At 58.2% G+C, this 4,860-nt stretch overlaps 2 non-coding genes and 1 pseudogene across 2 annotated transcripts; all 3 read left to right on the top strand.

Moving 5' to 3' along the window:
• The first annotated feature begins 982 nt into the window (after window positions 1–982).
• Window positions 983–2,875, top strand: LOC126321951 (small subunit ribosomal RNA). Its single transcript, XR_007558677.1, has one exon. It is a non-coding gene; the product is annotated as a small subunit ribosomal RNA (ribosomal RNA).
• Window positions 2,876–3,244: 369 nt separating this feature from the next.
• Window positions 3,245–3,399, top strand: LOC126321943 (5.8S ribosomal RNA). Its single transcript, XR_007558671.1, has one exon. It is a non-coding gene; the product is annotated as a 5.8S ribosomal RNA (ribosomal RNA).
• A 188-nt stretch (window positions 3,400–3,587) lies between these two features.
• The window catches only part of LOC126321971 (large subunit ribosomal RNA), a 4,792-nt pseudogene continuing 3,519 nt past the window's right edge, over window positions 3,588–4,860 (top strand).

Raw genomic sequence — 4,860 nt, forward strand, 5'->3', positions numbered from 1 at the left:
AATGTAGGTGGACATCTACGTTTACTGCCCAAGATACGCAAATGAACTGGAAATCCGTTGTTGAGCGGTTGTTCACGCTGGAGGTGAATCTGTGATGGCGACGATCGGTACAGCTATTAACCGGTTGTTTCAGCGGTACCCGCCACATCCACACACGTGACTAGGCCCATGTGGGTATGAAGCGATACGCGGCGGTGGCTTGGTGGGACTGTTCCCGGCCGGTGAAGGGGGGCCGCCCGGCGTGTTGGCCGCGCGCTGCGTGGGCGCACGCGCAACAGGCGGCTGGTGGGGGGCGCCGAGTGGCAGGAGCGCCAGCCGACGGGCCCGGCAGGCGGCGCAGCTACGCTGCGGCGCACCCTGCACGCGGCGCCTGGCGGCCAAAGTTGGTTCAGCCGAGCCCGGTGCGAAGCGCGGTGGACATCTGCAGTGTGCTGGTCTGATTGAGGACTGTGTGCGTTGAGGATGCGCCGCCGCCTGGCACTCGGCGCCGCGACGCCGTCTGCTGCTCGGTCGCCCCAGCGGTTCTCGCAGGTGGTTTGTATCGCAGTTGTGCGGACGTGTTGGCGCGTGCGCTGTGCTGGGAGAGTTCGCTTCTGCACCCAAGTGGGGCTTTGCCCTTGTGTGGCGCTGGCGTTGGAGCTGCCGGTCACCATAGGTGGCGCGTGTTGTCTCCCGCCGGCAATGCCACGACAGCACGCTCCCGGGCCTCTGTCGGCAGCGGCAAGCTCAGTTGGGAGCAAGGGTGTTCTCACTAAAACCGTCTACTCGCCTAACTCCGGGCGATTGCGCCTCTCTCGAAACCGACCAAGTACCTAGGACGGCGCTGCGCGCCGCCGGGACCTGAGAGGGTTTCGAGGTGTATCGTGCAGGGGAGCTCGGCCTCCTCCTGTTTGCAGAATAATTGAGCGGACGCTTGCGTGTTCGCGCGGGCCCCCGGGACACACTCCCGGGCGGCCGGCTGCTCAGCTCTAGTTGACGCAGCTCCCTGGTTGATCCTGCCAGTAGTCATATGCTTGTCTCAAAGATTAAGCCATGCATGTCTCAGTACAAGCCGCATTAAGGTGAAACCGCGAATGGCTCATTAAATCAGTTATGGTTCCTTAGATCGTACCCACGTTACTTGGATAACTGTGGTAATTCTAGAGCTAATACATGCAAACAGAGTCCCGACCAGAGATGGAAGGGACGCTTTTATTAGATCAAAACCAATCGGATTGGCTTGTCTGGTCCGTTTGCCTTGGTGACTCTGAATAACTTTGGGCTGATCGCACGGTCCTCGTACCGGCGACGCATCTTTCAAATGTCTGCCTTATCAACTGTCGATGGTAGGTTCTGCGCCTACCATGGTTGTAACGGGTAACGGGGAATCAGGGTTCGATTCCGGAGAGGGAGCCTGAGAAACGGCTACCACATCCAAGGAAGGCAGCAGGCGCGCAAATTACCCACTCCCGGCACGGGGAGGTAGTGACGAAAAATAACGATACGGGACTCATCCGAGGCCCCGTAATCGGAATGAGTACACTTTAAATCCTTTAACGAGTATCTATTGGAGGGCAAGTCTGGTGCCAGCAGCCGCGGTAATTCCAGCTCCAATAGCGTATATTAAAGTTGTTGCGGTTAAAAAGCTCGTAGTTGGATTTGTGTCCCACGCTGTTGGTTCACCGCCCGTCGGTGTTTAACTGGCATGTATCGTGGGACGTCCTGCCGGTGGGGCGAGCCGAAGGGGTGCTTTCGCGTCCCGAGGCGGACCCCGTTTAAATCCTACCAGGGTGCTCTTTGTTGAGTGTCTCGGTGGGCCGGCACGTTTACTTTGAACAAATTAGAGTGCTTAAAGCAGGCAAGCCCGCCTGAATACTGTGTGCATGGAATAATGGAATAGGACCTCGGTTCTATTTTGTTGGTTTTCGGAACCCGAGGTAATGATTAATAGGGACAGGCGGGGGCATTCGTATTGCGACGTTAGAGGTGAAATTCTTGGATCGTCGCAAGACGAACAGAAGCGAAAGCATTTGCCAAGTATGTTTTCATTAATCAAGAACGAAAGTTAGAGGTTCGAAGGCGATCAGATACCGCCCTAGTTCTAACCATAAACGATGCCAGCCAGCGATCCGCCGCAGTTCCTCCGATGACTCGGCGGGCAGCCTCCGGGAAACCAAAGCTTTTGGGTTCCGGGGGAAGTATGGTTGCAAAGCTGAAACTTAAAGGAATTGACGGAAGGGCACCACCAGGAGTGGAGCCTGCGGCTTAATTTGACTCAACACGGGAAACCTCACCAGGCCCGGACACCGGAAGGATTGACAGATTGATAGCTCTTTCTTGATTCGGTGGGTGGTGGTGCATGGCCGTTCTTAGTTGGTGGAGCGATTTGTCTGGTTAATTCCGATAACGAACGAGACTCTAGCCTGCTAACTAGTCGCGTGACATCCTTCGTGCTGTCAGCGATTACTTTTCTTCTTAGAGGGACAGGCGGCTTCTAGCCGCACGAGATTGAGCAATAACAGGTCTGTGATGCCCTTAGATGTTCTGGGCCGCACGCGCGCTACACTGAAGGAATCAGCGTGTCTTCCTAGGCCGAAAGGTCGGGGTAACCCGCTGAACCTCCTTCGTGCTAGGGATTGGGGCTTGCAATTGTTCCCCATGAACGAGGAATTCCCAGTAAGCGCGAGTCATAAGCTCGCGTTGATTACGTCCCTGCCCTTTGTACACACCGCCCGTCGCTACTACCGATTGAATGATTTAGTGAGGTCTTCGGACTGGTACGCGGCATCGACTCTGTCGTTGCCGATGCTACCGGAAAGATGACCAAACTTGATCATTTAGAGGAAGTAAAAGTCGTAACAAGGTTTCCGTAGGTGAACCTGCGGAAGGATCATTACCGACTAGACTGCATGTCTTTCGATGTGCGTGTCGTGTCGCGCAACACGCTACCTGTACGGCAGTGGCCGTGCGCCGCGTGCGGAACCACGCGTGCCTCTCAAAACTAGCGGAAGTGTTGTTGTTGTTGTTGTGTGGTACGAGCGCTGAAGCTCTGGAGCGGCTGGCCTGCGGTACCTGGCGCCTGGCGCCGGTTTTGAATGACGTTCGCCCGAGTGCCTGTCCGCTCCGGTGTGGAGCCGTACGACGCCCATCGGCTGTGAGGCCGTTGGACACAAAAAAAAATAGTGGAACAGGGGCCGTCAGACGCCTCAGTCCCGCAAATGCTACTGTCTTGAAAGAGACAGTGGGAGACTGAAAAGGAAAAGATCACCCAGGACGGTGGATCACTCGGCTCGTGGGTCGATGAAGAACGCAGCAAATTGCGCGTCGACATGTGAACTGCAGGACACATGAACATCGACGTTTCGAACGCACATTGCGGTCCATGGATTCCGTTCCCGGGCCACGTCTGGCTGAGGGTCGGCTACGTATACTGAAGCGCGCGGCGTTTGTCCCGCTTCGGAGACGTGGGAGTGTCGTGGTCGCCTGTGTGGCCGGCCGCGTCTCCTTAAACGTGCGATGCGCGCCCGTCGCCTGGCGGTTCGCATACCGGTACTTTCTCGGTAGCGTGCACAGCCGGCTGGCGGTGTGGCGTGCGACACCTCGTACAACGACCTCAGAGCAGGCGAGACTACCCGCTGAATTTAAGCATATTACTAAGCGGAGGAAAAGAAACTAACAAGGATTCCCCCAGTAGCGGCGAGCGAACAGGGAAGAGTCCAGCACCGAACCCCGCAGGCTGCCGCCTGTCGTGGCATGTGGTGTTTGGGAGGGTCCACTACCCCGACGCCTCGCGCCGAGCCCAAGTCCAACTTGAATGAGGCCACGGCCCGTAGAGGGTGCCAGGCCCGTAGCGGCCGGTGCGAGCGTCGGCGGGACCTCTCCTTCGAGTCGGGTTGCTTGAGAGTGCAGCTCCAAGTGGGTGGTAAACTCCATCTGAGACTAAATATGACCACGAGACCGATAGCGAACAAGTACCGTGAGGGAAAGTTGAAAAGAACTTTGAAGAGAGAGTTCAAAAGTACGTGAAACCGTTCTGGGGTAAACGTGAGAAGTCCGAAAGGTCGAACGGGTGAGATTCACGCCCATCCGGCCACTGGCCCCCGCCCTCGGCAGATGGGGCCGGCCGCCCGCGCGGAGCAATCCGCGGCGGGGTCGTGTCCGGTTGCCTTTCCACTCGCCGCGGGGTGGGGCCGTTCCGGTGTGCGGTGGGCCGCACTTCTCCCCTAGTAGGACGTCGCGACCCGCTGGGTGCCGGCTTACGGCCCGGGTGCGCAGCCTGTCCTTCCGCGGGCCTCGGTTCGCGTCTGTTGGGCAGAGCCCCGGTGTCCTGGCTGGCTGCTCGGCGGTATATCTGGAGGAGTCGATTCGCCCCTTTGGGCGCTCGGGCTCCCGGCAAGCGCGCGCGGTTCTTCCCGGATGACGGACCTACCTGGCCCGGCCCCGGACCCGCGCCGCTGTTGGCTCGGGATGCTCTCGGGCGGAATAATCGCTCCCGTCAGCGGCGCTTCAGCTTTGGACAATTTCACGACCCGTCTTGAAACACGGACCAAGGAGTCTAACATGTGCGCGAGTCATTGGGCTGTACGAAACCTAAAGGCGTAATGAAAGTGAAGGTCTCGCCTTGCGCGGGCCGAGGGAGGATGGGGCTTCCCCGCCCTTCACGGGGCGGCGGCCTCCGCACTCCCGGGGCGTCTCGTCCTCATTGCGAGGTGAGGCGCACCTAGAGCGTACACGTTGGGACCCGAAAGATGGTGAACTATGCCTGGCCAGGACGAAGTCAGGGGAAACCCTGATGGAGGTCCGTAGCGATTCTGACGTGCAAATCGATCGTCGGAGCTGGGTATAGGGGCGAAAGACTAATCGAACCATCTAGTAGCTGGT

Source organism: Schistocerca gregaria, unplaced genomic scaffold (assembly GCF_023897955.1).
Source record: "Schistocerca gregaria isolate iqSchGreg1 unplaced genomic scaffold, iqSchGreg1.2 ptg000778l, whole genome shotgun sequence".
Taxonomy (NCBI): domain Eukaryota; kingdom Metazoa; phylum Arthropoda; class Insecta; order Orthoptera; family Acrididae; genus Schistocerca; species Schistocerca gregaria.